Genomic DNA, 16,424 nt, shown 5'->3' on the forward strand with positions numbered 1-16,424 from the left:
CTTCTTACTCTGCTTTGTTCATTAATTAACTTCAGTTTTATGACTTGCAGTTGCAGTTTAATGCTTGTTTTTTTTAAACCACTCTGAGTGTCTCCTGTTTATCTTCCCTCACTCTGTGGCTCAGTACCGGTAGTTAAGTGTCACCTGTGGTTTTACGGAGCTGTACTACACCTTTTACTGTGCTGTTTTGTTTGCCCCGTTATTATAAAGCCCATGGGTGTACGACAAAAACACTTCTTTTGAAATTTTAAATACTGGTTAGAAGCCAGGTAATGAACTGTGAAAGGTTAATCATGTAGTCAGGGAAACCGTGCAGTCAATAAACAAGTCGAAGGCCTGTGCAGATTTTACAATCTTCATAGACAATGCAGGGTAAGTACAGTAAATAAGATGGAGACATTAATGTCAGTGGAGTGATGTTGCCTGGTATATTTCAAACACACAAGAAGAAGCTAATCAGTGAGGGTTATTTATGTGCTGTGTAGAGCTGCATTTCAATGAGCAAAGGGCAAGATATGCACAATAGTGTGTCTGCAGCTCCACAGGCCGGGCTAACTCCTTCCTTTATTATCCCGTACCTGCTCCAGAGCCTCCTGCACAAACACCAACTCAGCACAAAACAAACTCAGGGAGGGGTGTGTGTGTGTTTTCTCTTTCAAAGGGGGAAAACACAAAAGGGCTTAAACACCCTATAGCGTCTCTGCAAGTCATCTCCCTCGTCTATAAATCCCCTCCGGCTCTCTGCTGCCGGGTGTGCAGTGAATTTATGCGCTCTGCTTGTGTTATCTGTAGTTTGTGTTTTCTTCAATTTCATGGGGACTTGTGTTTCATGATAAAGAGCCGGTCGGAGTCTGTTCCTTAAGGCCAGCTAAACGTGATAAGACACTGTAGTGTTGTTATAATATATGAATCACAGTGGCGACTAACTCTTTTTGTCGGCTCCCCACATCTGGGCTTCTTTTCATGCAGCGTTTGCAGGGGTCAACGGGGATTATTTTTAGTTTGGAAACATGAAATGTCACTCAAACCGCTGAGAGAAGACTTCCCTGTGATGTTCATCACAGCTCAGTGTCGTTGGCAAGCTGAGATCATGTTTTTTCTTCTTTTTTTCCCCCCAGATGCTGCAGACATCATTCACAGTATCTATTTTTGATAACTAACTATTTGCATTGCGAAAGAGACAATGATGAAAGGATTGTCTGTTGGATGTTCGCCGTATTCAGCGAGTGGAAAGAGCACAGACTGGTGAACAGGAGGCACAGGTGCAATAAAGGATCTTAACTAACTGAGTGAAGTACAGAGGCCCAGGAGGGACATAGCAGGTGCACAGATACTAGTCAGGAGAGTGAACCCAGGTCCACAACAAACAAAGACAATCCTCCCCTTCACTGTTCTCCTGTAATTGCCGTTGGCCTAATCTATCCCCACGGCTTCCTGTCTGTGGAAAAAAAAATAAAAAAATAAAAATACACATAGTGCTGAGCAGTCATCTGGCACGAGAGTCGCTGCCTCGGCTCGGCGTTCTCCAGCCGGCAAGATGAGGAACAAATGAAAACTGAATCACCAGGCTGGGAGATTAATGGAGGAAAATGAAACAGGATGGATGGGATGGTGCGGAGAGTAGACGCCGGTGTTACAGGTGTCTGGAGACCAAAGACGGATGCCAGGCTTCAGATTCTGGCACCCAGAGGTTCCTCGTGTTCCAGCAAATGATAGGCCTGTGTCATAATAAAATGGGCCGCTGAAAAGCAGCGTGATGTTAATTGGGACGGGCATCCCCTCCTCCTTCATCTGCAGGACTCCTTAAGGAGAGTTTTGTCTTCTTCGGACACGCGTACATCTAATTCAGCTTCATTTCACTGTGAGATTAATAGCGGAGTTGCACTGAGAGTCGTTTTCTGAACAAAACTACCCTGAATTTCTTCCTCGGCCGAAGTCGGTCTTCCGTTCATCATTAGCGAGCGGCTTCTCCTCCGCTGACATCTTGGCCTTTTTATTTTTCCAATTGCACGATTGAATAGAGAGCTTTATCTTCACAGGATTAGTATGAAATTGAACTTTAATGCCACGGGGATGACATTTGGTTCAGTTTTATTGACGACACACAGGTGTTCTTTTTCTCTGCTTCTTTTCCCCCCACTGCTCTAATGAATATAGATTGTGTAGCCTGAAGTTCATCCACTACAGTCCTCACTGTGTGTCGATACCATAAGCATGTTTTTAAATGTCACTCATACTGTAGATATTGGCTGTATTGAAGGATAAGAACTTAAAGAGGCTGAACAATCTGATGTGTTTGTTATGAATTCCTACAAATGACTTAAAGGTCTCATATTATATTAGGTGAGATTTTATGTTTTTTTTTATTTTTTATTAATAAAGGTCTGAGTTCAACAGTCCACAGAGAAATACACATAACAGCGATAACAGTGTCAGAAACTGAGCCTTAAAACCAGCTGTTCTGTAACTTTGTGATGTCACAACGAAGCTAAAATCTGATATTTGACTATTAAAGCAGAAGTAAGCGATCCGGTCGTTTTGGCTAACTTCCTGTCAGCAGATGGAGTTAGCAGTCCCCGCCCTCGTCCCTACGTCACCACATTCACGCGCATCCCTTGGCTGCACACACAGAGAGGACCGCCCCTTTATGCCGTTCTCTCTCCTCATTGGATAAAGCTTGTAGGATACAAGGGAAGTTTTCTCCTCGGCTCAGAGCAGAGCAGAGTGACTGACAGACCAAACACTCTATATAAGTGATTGCTGTCGGAAGATATAACTATTTAAGACTTATATTAACACAAATATTCTGCTTACTTCTGCTTTAAGAAAACAGCCAGCCAATCAGAAGAGACGCTCAGAGCATCCTGACTTACCTGTTGTAACTAGAGCTCCAGAGAGAAGTGTAGAAGAGTAAAATGTAAAATATAGGACTATTAACAAATAATTATATCAACCATTTACATTTGCAGTCAAGTATACCTAACAAACTTGTTATCAGCTGTCGCAGCTTGTCATTCTTTGTTTGAAGACTCCGGATAATGAATGAATAAATGCTTACAGAAGCTTTTTTTTTTTTCTTTTTTTTTTGTTGCAGTGAGCTGTCCCTGCTCTGCGCCTCTGGATTATAGATTGGGCCTTTAACAATCAATGACAGTGTGGTTGTCAGAACAGATTAGTGGCATAAGCTCCAGTGTATGCCTTTATAATACTCTTCACACTGTAACTCTCAGAAGCAATAAGACGCGGCAGCTTAGTGCAGCTACAGCTAATGTTTGTCACCTTATTGGTTCCCATCGAAACGTCGTCGCCTTTGAGTTCATTTCCAACCCGCCGGCGTCAGAGTCAGAGTTGCGCGCTTTGAGGATTTCATTTGAGGTTATTTTTTCAAGTGACATTTTTGTGAAGAACTTGACATTTTGATCAGATTGATAAAAAAAAAAAGAAGATTATTTTGACAGCCGAGTTCTCAAATCAGGCCGGGGGGAGACGAGCCTCAGCAAAGGGAATACAAACAATGTTTTAACTCACCCTTGTACTTTCAACACCAATCATCCATCCATCCTGCATGTTTTCCACGGCAGGGGGCTCACCATCTGTTGTAATCACGCCAGAGCGATGCCCTTCCATTTACATTTTCCGTGTTTATTGAGGTGTGAGGCGCTGGCATGCAGATGCCATTATTCTGCCTCTCGCTGGCTGATTTCCCAGCCCGCTCTGCTGATAGAGGTGAGCCGACGACAGCCCCCGTGCAAGACGAGCGTGGGCTTGTGGGCAACAAGTGTAACACAGTAATTATGAGGAACGGACAGCAATCAAGCCCGGACTTGGATGTTCAGGCTGCACGCCGTGTGACATCCTGGTTTCTATTTAGAGAATCGATGGGGAATGTGGTGTTTTATGTAAAACGCTCTGGGTGGATCGGCAGCCAGGATTTGGAGGCTGAGGTTCACAGGAAGATTTCTTTTGTTTTCTTTTCCGAGTCTGACTCAGCTCTGCTCTCTTTAGTTTTAATCAAAGGATTAAAAATAAGTTGGAAGTTGTTCTTCTCCTGCCAGAGCACGCTGACGTGAACGCTCGGCGGGGAGCGGCTCTTTCATGTCGCCCCTGTGTGACCTGCTTGTTTCAATTTGCTGCTCAGTGTGAAGCTCTTTTTAATGTGGCTTTAGAAAAGTGCTTAATGCATAAAGATGATTATTGTTGTCATAAATATAATAATCTCAGTTTCTTTTCTTTCTACAGCTCTTTTGCCATCAGTTTCATCTTTTTATCTCCATTTTCTGCTGAAGTTGAAAGTCTGCTTTGAAAGTGTTGAGCTGTTTCACCTGCAGTATGTACAGTATAGGGACTGGAATGACAGGCTTATTGATACTAGTGATACTACATATTGGTATCAATACGTATTAGTCCTATAAGCAGTATTCCTCCTTGATTTTGAAAGGATTCATTCACAGCTGTTTAACCCTTCAATATCTGGCTATAAGTTTGCCTATTTATCTGAAAAATGAGCTGTTATGTTGGGTTGTGAGCTCTTGATAGATGTTTTTATGGTGGTTTTATGAAACATGTCCACATTGCAGATTGGTTCTGATCCATAGTTGTATATAAAACTGCTGGTAACAAACCAGAATGGCCAGAAAAGTAAAAACCTGAGCCAGTCACTCACTGTTGCACCACCTGCAGAGATTAGTTAGGTAACGGTTGTGTAATAATGAGGTGTCACGTCATACATTGTAGTTTAGTTTAATCCTCATGAGAGGAAATGTTTAATACAGCCCTATCTGACAGGAGTTTTCACCGAGTTATGTAAATGCACGTAGCACAACGACACGGTTTCTGGCTCTGATCTGTCGCTGTCTGTATGTAACTGTAGCTGATCATGACTTTACATCATTTGTCATGTTATCCCTGCAATCGGAGCCATGGAGGGTGAAAATATCATTACATTAGAGGTCAGACCACAGGACAGGTGTTATCAGATATACTGACAGTGCAGCCGGTGTCAGTGCTAAAGTGTGAGAGTATTGTATGAGTTTGGGAAGGCTCTTGTCTAAACATGTTATTTTCCAGGTGAACTGACCACACAGGCTGGTGCTCGAGGGAGAGGGCCTGTTTTTTTTTCTGTGTTGTATAAGAGCAGTGAAGCTCAAATCCTGTTGTGTCACAGCTTTTTGCATAACTCACACTTTGCACTCTGGTGCATTGGAAACACAAGCTTGGAAAATATTGATTTGAACCCATCTCGGTCTGCTGAGGATCCATGCAAGCATGCACGCAGGCGATTAGAGTTCAAGATCTGACACATGCCTGGGCAAAAAAATGGGCCAATCAAACCGCACATGGGCGCGTGGAATTAAATCCATCTCGGGTAATTTAATGAAATTCAAGCGTCTTGTCCTCACAATTCTCACCCCAATTAAAGATGGAAGAAACGGAGTGAGGGAATTATTAAAAGTACAGTTGGGCATAAGTGGAAATCAAAGAAAGCCCCCGTTTCCTGGCTCCCTTTTGAAAAATGGATGTCAGTGGAACTTTGTTAGCAAAGGTTAACGCGGTCATTAGGATTCAGTCGGCAGCACCTTTTAATTTATTCCTGGAGTGGTGTCATTCATTTATGGATCGGTTCCATATTGAGGGTAATGGTGGTGGCCAGATTCCCACTGCTGAATTATCATTTAGGACAATGGTGTGTCTTAAGACCAGACACTTAACTCAGCGTCTTTGTCTCTGACTCACAGGACAGGTCTGGGATCAGCAGCAGCATCAGCATCTACTCTCTCACAGATGCACAAACTGAGTCTATGCAGTAGGCCTGCAGGATATCAGCAAAATGTCCGATGTGCAGTGACACTGTTCAGTTTCACGATGGCGATATGACTTGCTATAAATGAATAAGCAAATATTCAGGTGTGCATGAATAACCATATACAGTTCCCGTGTCAGTAATCGAGGTGCACTGCAGACGAGTGAGTTTGGAGCTGATGGAAACGCACCTAAACTGAGTCGAGTGGAGCTGTAACTGTGTAGTGGAAAAGGATGCAGAGTAATAGTAACTGGTAGATTATTATTGTGCATCTGCCCCAATACTGAAGCAGTAATTTAGTTTAGAATGATTTAGAAAAAATGCATGTAGTGGAAACCCTGTCAATCCGCTGTAGTACATACACCAGGCCTGTAGTGGCGCTGTAGAGCTAGAAGAGTGGAAAGCTTGCAGCGCTGTAAACAAACTCCACTTCGACTAAACATGAGAAGTCGTGTCAGAGCAAATACATTATATCGATTGTTGTTGCGTTACATTTAGGTCTAGCGGTGTAGCTCAGGTTACAGGCATGTAAATAAAACACACTCCTCACATTTCAGGCAACCGTTATGATTAGGGATGTCACAATTACTTGTTTTCACAATTAATCGTGGTATTAAATGCCACAATTAATTGATCGTAAAGATTCCTAAATACCGTCACTTTCCGAAAAAGATTGTGTTGGAACCATATCGGCAGATGTGCGCCAAAGTAAAGGAAAATGCACAGATACTGGTCCATTTATCTTAAGTAACACTGAATTGGTTAAATGGTAGCGTGTCATTTGTATTATAATAAACTTAAACATTTGGTATAGATGACAATTAAAGACTTAGATATTTCAAACACTTTCCCTGGGGGATTTATAACTGGTCCTTTATTAAGAGATCAATAATGTAATTATATTTTATTGAATATACTTGATTTTACACATTCAGAGTGTCACCGTGATTATTTCTCTGACTATAATCGTACCAAGAAAATCTATAATCGTGACATCCCTAGTTATGATGTGTTTAGACACCGCCATGACGATGACCAAAGGATTAATTGTGCAGCCCGACTTATGTCTGGGGTTTAACACACCTGACTCTTTGACGACGCTGCTCACTCTTCATTTTCACTTTCCTCCCGCAGTAAAAACCAAGAAACAACAACAACCACACGTCGGCCCCGGCTGGTTGGCGCTCAGGAAAATGCAAAGGCGTTTTTGTGATGCCCACGTCTCTCCTACTGATTAATGGCTGGAGGTGGAGGACCCATGTTGTGGCTTTGATGAGGCAATTTGTACAGTTCTGCAAGAAAACAATGGCAGTTCATTTTATTGCGATGCGTCTCCAGGGAGACATCAGCGCGGCTGCTACTGCGTACAGTGAGGAGTTTAGCCCAACAATAAATCAAAAGATGCTGGTGTGCCAGGGAGGGGCGGCGTTACATCTCACTCTTTAATGGCCTATTTGCTGCTTGTAGCTCCATTTGGATGCAGAGTTTGAAGCCGTCGTCTTACAGTATTCAGTTATGAATACAAAGCCGGGGACTGTTAACGCTGCTGCTTTTCATGCCTCCCTCTGGGGCGTGCAGGAAGCCAGCAGTGGATCATTTAACCGTCGTGTTTCTAAACATCACATTTTCCAGATGAACAAAACAGCAGCAGTGAAGCCCGGGAGTTACAATTACAAGAGTAAAAGGCTTGATGCTCGTCAATAACAAAAACTTATCAATAAAGCACAATCATGTTCATTCCAGCAGCAATTACACCGCATGAGCCATTTGTTAGCCTGATAGACAACAACCAACCAAGACACACTGTGGTTACTCTCTCTCTCTAATATAATAGAAATAATGGACTTCCTTTACATTTTATAAAGTTGTACTGTAGGTTCATCTCATTCAGAACTGGAACAACTAGTTGTAAAAGAATCGGTGATCAGTTTGAATGATCAAAGTCAGTTCTCTGAGCAAAAAATTGTAAAGAAAATCAGCTTTTTCAACCGTTTTGACTTCGGTTCAGACAAAATAAAAACATTTATTTATTAGAAAAGGCTCAATATTTAGCAGATGGTTTGGTTTCATAAGTTTTATTAGTCATCAGGGTCGTCATGAGAACAGACAATTGTTTTTTTTGTTGTTTTTTTTTCACAGTACAGTAAGTCGTAGCTACCGGAGATGTAATTCCTCCAGGACTGACGAAGGCGGTGCAATAAAACATCCCAGTCCGACATCAGGAGGCAGACACGGTAAACAATAACCACAAAATGATTAATAGCAGCTGCGGCAGCGAGTGCCAGAGCAGCAACAGGTCCACTGTGACATCACGTCAGGGGGAAAAAAACTAAACAAATGCACCAAGACTGCTGCTGTGTGTGTGGAGGCATTTTGAATTTGGTACAGATCAGCAGACAACCAGAAATGTAAAATGAAAACATTGTGCTAGTTTTTTTTTTTGCTGTGTGGTATCAAATTTGATATAAAGAATTGTAAAACTTAAGTGCGGAATAGAAAATATTTTTTATATACAGTAGTGACATCAAGTTCCCAGAGAAAAAAATGACATTTTGTGTTCATTTAAAAGTTACATAAAACTAAATAGAATCAAACACTGACAGTGACATTTCTGTTTCATAAATACAATTCACTGACAGTTGAATAATCAATCAATCAATTGATAGAGTTGTTATTTCATTTGCTTATATAGCATTAAGGTCTTTTGCTTGACTGAACCACACAGCATCAGTCAACAATCGCCGACGTTATTAAGTAGATTCATAGTGGAAAAAGTCTAAAATTGCCCAGTGGAGTTTGATAATCTGCTGTAATTAATTCCATTAATAAAGTGCAAAGTGGTTCTTCAAAGTTCAGTGTTTACCTGAGGGGTAAGCAGCCTCCAGTGAGCAGTGGGTTTAAACTTGAAAAGAGAAGTGATGCAGGAGTGTGTTATAAAGAAAACTGATGGACTGAAGCTCTTTTATTGTTGCTGGTGAGGAGCCGCCTGCTTTTTTTTTCTATATATATATAGATATATACAGTATAACAAGAATATCTTCTCGGGAGAGTGTAAAATATGTGTATTTTAAGTCATGTGTAACGTTGGGCGTCTCACTGTCAGTAACATTAAGTGTTGGGACGGCAGGCAGATGCACACTGTATCCGTTCCTGTCAGCCCTCATTGCAGACACAGAGGCGCAGTGTAATCTTGGAATAGCACGAGTTGAAGAGGAGCCAAACGCACAAGAGTCGATGTCATCCACATAAAAATATATGACATATAAAATTATATGGCAACCATCAATCAGTGTTACTAGTTTTTTTTTGCCTTGGGGCTCCTACTTGAAACGGCACCGTGTGTCACGTTGACACGGAGCAAATGAAAGGCAAATTCAACATAAAGTGTGTTGGTGCGGTTGTTGCTCCACGAAGCCTCCAGAGCAGCTTCGGCGCTCCTGGATATGGATCCATGTAAGCAGGGCCGTTGTATAGGGGAGAAAGGTGATGATAATTCTAGGGGCCCAGCGCCCAGTAGGGCCCACAAAAAACCCCAGTAGTCTAATCTTTGTAGCTATGACTGAATTATTCTGCAGAAGACCTTGACTAATACTCATAGTAGGACTGGGACGATATGCTTTTCTCCCGATTAGATTCTTCTACGATTTTTTGGATGGCGATTTAAATTGCGATTCTACAATATTGCAGATTCTCTCGATTTTTAGTCTGCATTTTTTAACATTTATCTGCACACAAATACTGTAGGAGCCTATAAATGAACATACTCCATTATAAAGTGAACTTAAACCCTTTTCAAAACCTGTACTCTCTGTATGTAAAAAAGGCTAACAAATGCACATTGCACAATAATTAAAAAAAAAAAAAAAGATTTTTTAAAAAAAAAATCGATTTAAAAATCGTCAAAAAAGATATTGCGATATTTATGTGAATCGATTTTTTCTCCCACCCCTAACTCATAGTAATGCTGCATTAGCATCAAAACAAAGTAGGCTAAATAAAAAATGATAATACATATAGTCTAAGAAAAAAAGTGGAAAAGTCAGGGGCCCATTTTGGTATTCTTTCAGGGGCCCCAGAATTCCTAGCAACGGCCCTGCATGTAAGACCTGCAGAGGAGGAACACCTGCACTCACTTACTCAGGTGTTTCCTTTCATCCGTCACCGGTTTCGATTCTACACTTCCCGTCATTACTATCATGATCATCATTTGGTGAGTTAATGACGGGCGGTGGGAGACTTGGCGTGCTGGAGCAGGCGCAATAGTGAATTAACTACAGCAGCCAGGAGTTTGGAGGTAGGGCTGTGTGTCGCTTTGGCCCACATTATGAAGATCAGTTGGCACCATCAGCGCCAGATAACCAGCGTCTGCAGCCTGATGAATATTGATTATGTAAATGCGTCTCAGGAGCGGCAGTATTTCATAGCCTCGTACTGTAGGTAGTTTGATTAAAGCTTCCAGGAGTCAACAAGGTGAGAGAGCTGCTGCTGCTGCTGCTGCTGCTGCTGCTGAGTTTGCATATCTGTATGTGTTATTTTTCCAAATGCACATTGCGGTGACAGATTCAGCTGCTAATGTTTCCATGTTAAAAAAAAACGAAGAAAAAAAAAGAAGGGGGGCAGCGAGCAAGCATTAGTGCTTGTGCCAGGGCCATCATTACCGTGTTAGTGCAGGATATATGAGTAACAGCCATCAGCCTATAGTGTACAGCAGGTCCACTTGATTGACTTCTTGGACTTTCCATGTTTTCGGGGGCTGTGCGAGCCGACAGAAGTCAGCAGCCCGGCTGAACCCAGGCGTCTGATTGGAGATGTGCAGAAAGGCCCAAAGAAAGTATCAAAGCTTAAAAAGAGGTCTGGGTTATGTCTTATTTCTATTCCATAAAGACCCAAAACATGTCCAGTTCATTTCTCTACATAAACAGTGTTGCTTGTAGTTGTCAAGCATAAGTACAGACAATTAGCACATTTGCAAACACGTCCTAATCACCATTAAAAGCTCTGAGCTGGGACCCTCAGTGCTCTGCTGTGAAGCAGTTCATCCCTTCAGTCTGTGATGCTCATATTAAGGGAAACAACTACAGAGCAGTGTAAAGCCTTACCAGAGGAGGAAAGGCTGTTTATTTCTTTGATGGACATTTTAATGAGATATTGTGTACGGTATTTATGTTTCAGAAATACTTGAACCTGAGCCCTGCTGTACCATGATGACAGCTGTCACATCACATCTATAAAAGGTGAGTATTAGAGGCTGTGTGTGTATTTCGTCTTCTTCTTTTAACGCAGTGTTATTAGTTGTGTGTTGGTGCTGATTCAGCTTGGAGGATGCAGTAGCAGTAATGTATTACATTGAACAGAGAAGTGAGGGTAGCCTGCACTAAATTATATACAATCATACACACTGTAAACATCAGAAACTCATCTGTGTCTCTGCAGAATTAAGCCGATACCGGTGTGTGTTACATAATTAAAGCTACTACTATGCCTGCATGGATGTGATATGATTATTATTGTTGTTGTAAGGTCTGGTTCATGTTAAACCCTTTGAAAAAGATGAATGAATAGTAGAGTTGTGGGTAGGTAGTTGCGCTGGCTGCTATTTTTCAATCTTTTTATAATATTTATTGGTTGCTATCTCTCTATTATGCACTTTATGCACGATGCATCTATCTATCTATCTATCTATCTATCTATCTATCTATCTATCTATCTATCTATCTATCTATCTATCTATCTATCTATCTATCTATCTATCTATCTATCTATCTATCTATCTATCTATCTATCTATCTATCTATCTATCTATCTATGATTGGTGGAGAGAATTATAAGAAGGAGCGGTACAGACATCTTATTCTAAGCATCATTAAAAAAAAGAAAGGGCAGGTTTTCTGTAGAATCATATTTGAGTTTAGCTCATTTAGTTGATAGAAAATGAAATATCAACACTGGACAGATAAATCATAATTAGATGTTTTCCTCCAGTTGCTGTCTCTTTGTGTCTGATCAGTTTCACCAATTCCAGACTGCAGATCTAGATCGTGTTGTTGTGTTTCTTCCTCTTCCAAAGCGGGCACATGATGGAAGTGACAGGGGAGTGAGGCTGCGAGCCAGACCAATGTGTGTGGTTTGTTTTCACTCAGAGATGCTGTTTCTCCCTCTCAGTCATTTAGTTGTTATTCTCAGTGAGGCTGCCTCTGAATGGTCGCTGACAGCATAGTAGTAGTAGGCTAACCTTTTATAGAAATAACAAAAAATCTAAAGTAACAATGTACTCATTTAGTTCACAGACTTACACAAAAGGACGTCAAAATGAGAATCTGGAAGTGCGATTTTTCACAACATTGAACCCGGAGCAGCAAAGGGAATGAGTGTCGCAGGAGTGAAGGGGTGAATACTGAAAGAGAAACAGAGACGCTGTGAAGAATAATATTCTGTTTTTGCACCCCACTCATCCTCCGTGGTCGCTCTATGCATAAATGAATACAGATAGCTGTGTGGAAATCAGTACAGCTAAGAAGTTGCTTGGCAAAAGATGTTGCTGCTAATCAGTCCCCTCAGCCACCGTCCAACCCTGCATACAAAACCTCCCCACACACACACACACACATACTCATCACTGTGTCTCGCCTAAACAATCACTTTGGCTGATATTTCCTCTCGCAATTGCTTTTCTCCATCCATTCATCACCCATACAATTTTTTGCTGCAAATATGTTATTACTGCATGCAGATTCCTGGGTGTTGTTGGTTTGCATATTGACCAAACTTTGCGTACGTCATCATGAAATCACACGTTTTTTTGCGAATGAACAGACTTTATTTCTACGTATAATGCGGCGGAGAGATTATAGTCCGGCTGACAGGCTGTCAGGATCCACCACGCAGCGCCGTAAACCCCTTTCCAGGAAGGTGAAAACTAAAAAAAAAGAAGAGAGAGTTCAACCTGTCATTTTCATCAAAATGAAAAATCTGCGGTGGCTCCTGAGAGAATACATTAGGAGGGATAATAAAGGTGTCGGAGAGCACCCTGGGGGATTTTCTGGGGATAACGGTATATTTTCTGGTCCATAAATTCTAACGCTGCCCCATAGATGAGCAGGTTTTTGGGATATAGAGTACGTGTGCAGAAAAAAACACCTTTATATAAATAAATAACATCATAAATGCAGATATAAAACTGATTTTTCAAAGCTGTTAAACGCCTCCGTGGATATGACAACAGCAGGTTTGTCTCTAAATTAGCCCGGATGATTAAAACTATAAAATAAAGCAGCATCTGTTCCTATTTAAAGTTCTTCCTCAGGCTTCAGTGTTAAAAAGTGTAAAACAATATACTCTGTTTGTAAGTTTCCTCCCATCTTGTCAGCTCTCTTGTCATTTCCATCCTTAACTGGAAACTCAGAGTGTTTGATACGCAGCAGACTTGAACTTGATCCGTGTCTCATTTTCACTTTCAACCAGAGTCGTCGCTCACCTGAGTTCTTGATTGGTTAGGCTGAACCGTCCCCAAAGTGTGATGACCCACAGACAGGAAGCTCCCACAAGGTGTTAGTGAGGACAGGTTACCTGAAAACACAACACCTCAGGTGTTACAGAGGCATAAAGCACTTTATAATCCAGTGTTTCTCATCCAGCAGTACTCGGACCCCTAGTGGTACTTGGTGTAATTGCAACTGGTACTTAAAACAACCTTTACCTTTACAGACATTTATCATTTTACTTAAACAGTGACTGGAGCCATCGTTATTACCTAAAACTGTTGAAGCTAAGCTAAACTAATTGGCATTTTTCCCAATCCCATATGTTTAAATGGGAAATCGGTCGTATTTTGATAAGAAACCACTTGTTGATGGTTTTGATTCACTCTCGTTTTGCATTACGCCGTTACTGCAAACTCAACACTTCCTGTGTTCTTTTTAAATCATCAACCAATCAAATCATTAAAACTCACTTAAAACCTGCAATGTTCAGTGTACAGCGATATGCAATTAATGACGCAGTTCAAAATGATACTTCTATTTCTGTTGTATTGGGACTTTGTGGTAGTGGTGGGGCGATGGAGGGGTGCTCAGGGGTTGCTAAGCGTTTTTAGAGATGCTCAAAGACATTTAACATTGATGCAAAATTATAAAACAGATCAAAGTCGGAATATATGAAATCAATGAGACTCTAAAGCAGCATTAAAACAGCACTAGACGCATAATGAAACATTAAAAGCTCATTAAAAAGGTGCGTTTTAAGCAGGGACTTGAAGGTTGGGAGGTGTGTGTGTGTGTGTGTGTGTGTTTGAAGTCTCTGATGGGTGAGAGTGAGCTCCAGAGGGTGGATAAGCAGATGTGAGGATGTATTGAGGTTTATTGGAGTTGCTTTTGCAGTAGATCTGGATGTGATAAAAAAGTCTTCATGACTGTATCACCCTTCAACAATAGACCGAGTGAGTTAGTTTGATGTCATTGAAGGGTGAAGAATGTCTTCTCATATCCATAGCTACGGAGTAAATCATCTGTATTCTTGGACCAAGGTCTTGTAATGCTGCTGATTTTCTGTTTGTTCAAATGGGTTTCTAAGGAACTGATCCAAAAAGAAAAGCCCTTGTGTGCAATATTTATCATTTGGAGTAAAAGCTACTTCATTTAAAGCTGGAATCCAGGTTGAGAACAGACTGACCCATCTGAATTTCCCTGTTCAGAGCCGTACTGGAGTAAAATACTACTAATAACAATAATCATGATAATATAATAAATCCTGAAATAGAATTTCTAACCAGGATTAGATGCATGCGTTCACTTAAATAGATTAAAATCTGGATTATCCCAGTGGTCACCCACGTTTATCTTGTTCATGCTTCAAGTTTAGCAAAGTAAACATTGCTCTGACAGAATAGTTAATTCATATCCAAACCCAGTAGCATAAATGATCATAGCTACATTAAATTATGTTAATGTAGGAGGTTTAAAGACTGTGTTGCATCAGACAGACCCACCACAGCAATCTGCACAGCATTCTGGTCTATCTGAGTGTCCCATGTGTGTTTTCATCTGCAGCTTCACAAACCTCAGGATTTGTGCTTTTTTCCCCACACTGCACTACATTAAAAAAAAAAAAGATCTAGTATTCAAAACACAAGTGAATAATGTGCCGCACGATGCTTTCCTGTAGATTTTGAAGGCGACTGTGTTGAAATACTGTCTGATGATTATGGGATAATATGTTCAAAGCTGCTAACACAGTTTTATATCTTATCACAACAACAGATTGGAGACTCTTTATTACCTCTGTGTCATTCTGCTGCTTTGTGATTATGCATACGTCGACTAAAAACAAATGTTTGCCCATCTTTTTCATTAGCTCTCTGAATTGTTTGTGATGAGATTCTGTCAGGGAGTCAGTTACAAGGAGGAGGCTCACAATGCAATCACAACCCATGTCTAATAAGCAGCTTTGTCTCAAAGCTCCAAAGCCAGAGTGCGCCCGCATGCAGCTGCTGCAGCGACACAACCGAACCCATGTTGGATTAGTCAATAGCTCATTTACTGAGCCAGGCCAAATAACTGTGTGGACACTTGAAAGTCAATGGCCTGCAGCCTTCACCTCCTGCGTCAGGCTCCTCCGCAGCAGATGTCTGTCCAACCTGGCTGCAGTGATTCAGCACATTCACTCACAGGAGCGTCGGTGTCGAAGGCCGACGCTGATGTTGCGTGACAAGGTCTGGCTCAGAGTCAGCGTTTTCAGTTTCTACCAAAAGGTGTCGGATGGAGGTTGAGGTGTAGGGTCAGTCAGACCTGTCAGGCTCACCCACACCACACATCGGGTCTGGAAAGAGCTGCACTTCCATTACTACAGGATCTTTGTCATGTTGAAACTGACCGCTGAGTTAAAGGTGTACCGTCTAAAAATACTGTAGCATCTAGATTTCAAATCATATGAGGCCCAAACCATATAGTATATGGAGAGGTGTTCAAAAACTGTCCATTTAATCTAGATTAAGGCTGTATAAAGCACTTTAAATAAATAAAACCCCTGCTGTTGGTGATTGTAGTCCTGCAAATCATCTGAGAAATTATTTAGTCTTTCTTCTTCCTATAAGTGTTTATAAATCCTGCTAAGTGAAACTCCTCGGGGTGCCATGTAATTTTGCATCGGTTATGTTTGTCTGTCGAATTATCTTTTTGTCTGCGCTGTGAAATTGACTGACTGTTGTCGTACTCAAGTCATTTCACTAGTTTTATATTTTCTTCTTCTCTTTGTCCTCTGCTGTTTTCATTGTATCATCTTTGGTGTGCAATTAGGAGAAAACAAGATGTAGACATCTTTAGACATTTAGGTATTTTGCACTGATTTCTGAGATTGTATAGTCCCCATGAGTCATTGATGAACTCGCTTTAATCAACCATGGAAACTATTGTTATCTGGAGCTCCAATCAGCAGCGTGTGTGTGTGGTGAAGCTATTTTTAGAGCGCTGCTGATTGTTCTACGGGACGGGTGTAATTACTGGTGATCAGGTGACCAGTCAGCTCCAACCTGCACCTTGATGTTGCTTATTGTCTTTCATTTATATAGTATATTTACAATGGGCTGGTCTGTATGGAGATATCCGTGTGTTTGTGTAGATATCGCCTTAAA

At 41.2% G+C, this 16,424-nt stretch overlaps 1 protein-coding gene across 6 annotated transcripts in view; it reads left to right on the forward strand.

Moving 5' to 3' along the window:
* The window catches only part of LOC146990815 (beta-1,3-galactosyltransferase 1-like), a 114,048-nt gene that overhangs the window by 17,909 nt on the left and 79,715 nt on the right, over positions 1-16,424 (forward strand). For 3 of the 6 annotated variants that reach the window (XM_085799683.1, XM_085799700.1, XM_085799691.1), the window contains exon 3: positions 10,973-11,034. The exons of the other annotated variants lie outside the window; for them this stretch is intronic. The gene's annotated coding sequence lies outside the window, so the exon portion shown is untranslated. The remainder of the gene's footprint in view (positions 1-10,972; positions 11,035-16,424) is intronic. 6 annotated transcript variants of the gene reach the window in all.

The sequence above is a fragment of the Trachurus japonicus genome, chromosome 2 (assembly GCF_045865225.1).
Source record: "Trachurus japonicus isolate A0001 chromosome 2, Traja_1.0".
In the NCBI taxonomy this organism is placed as follows: Eukaryota; Metazoa; Chordata; class Actinopteri; order Carangiformes; family Carangidae; genus Trachurus; species Trachurus japonicus.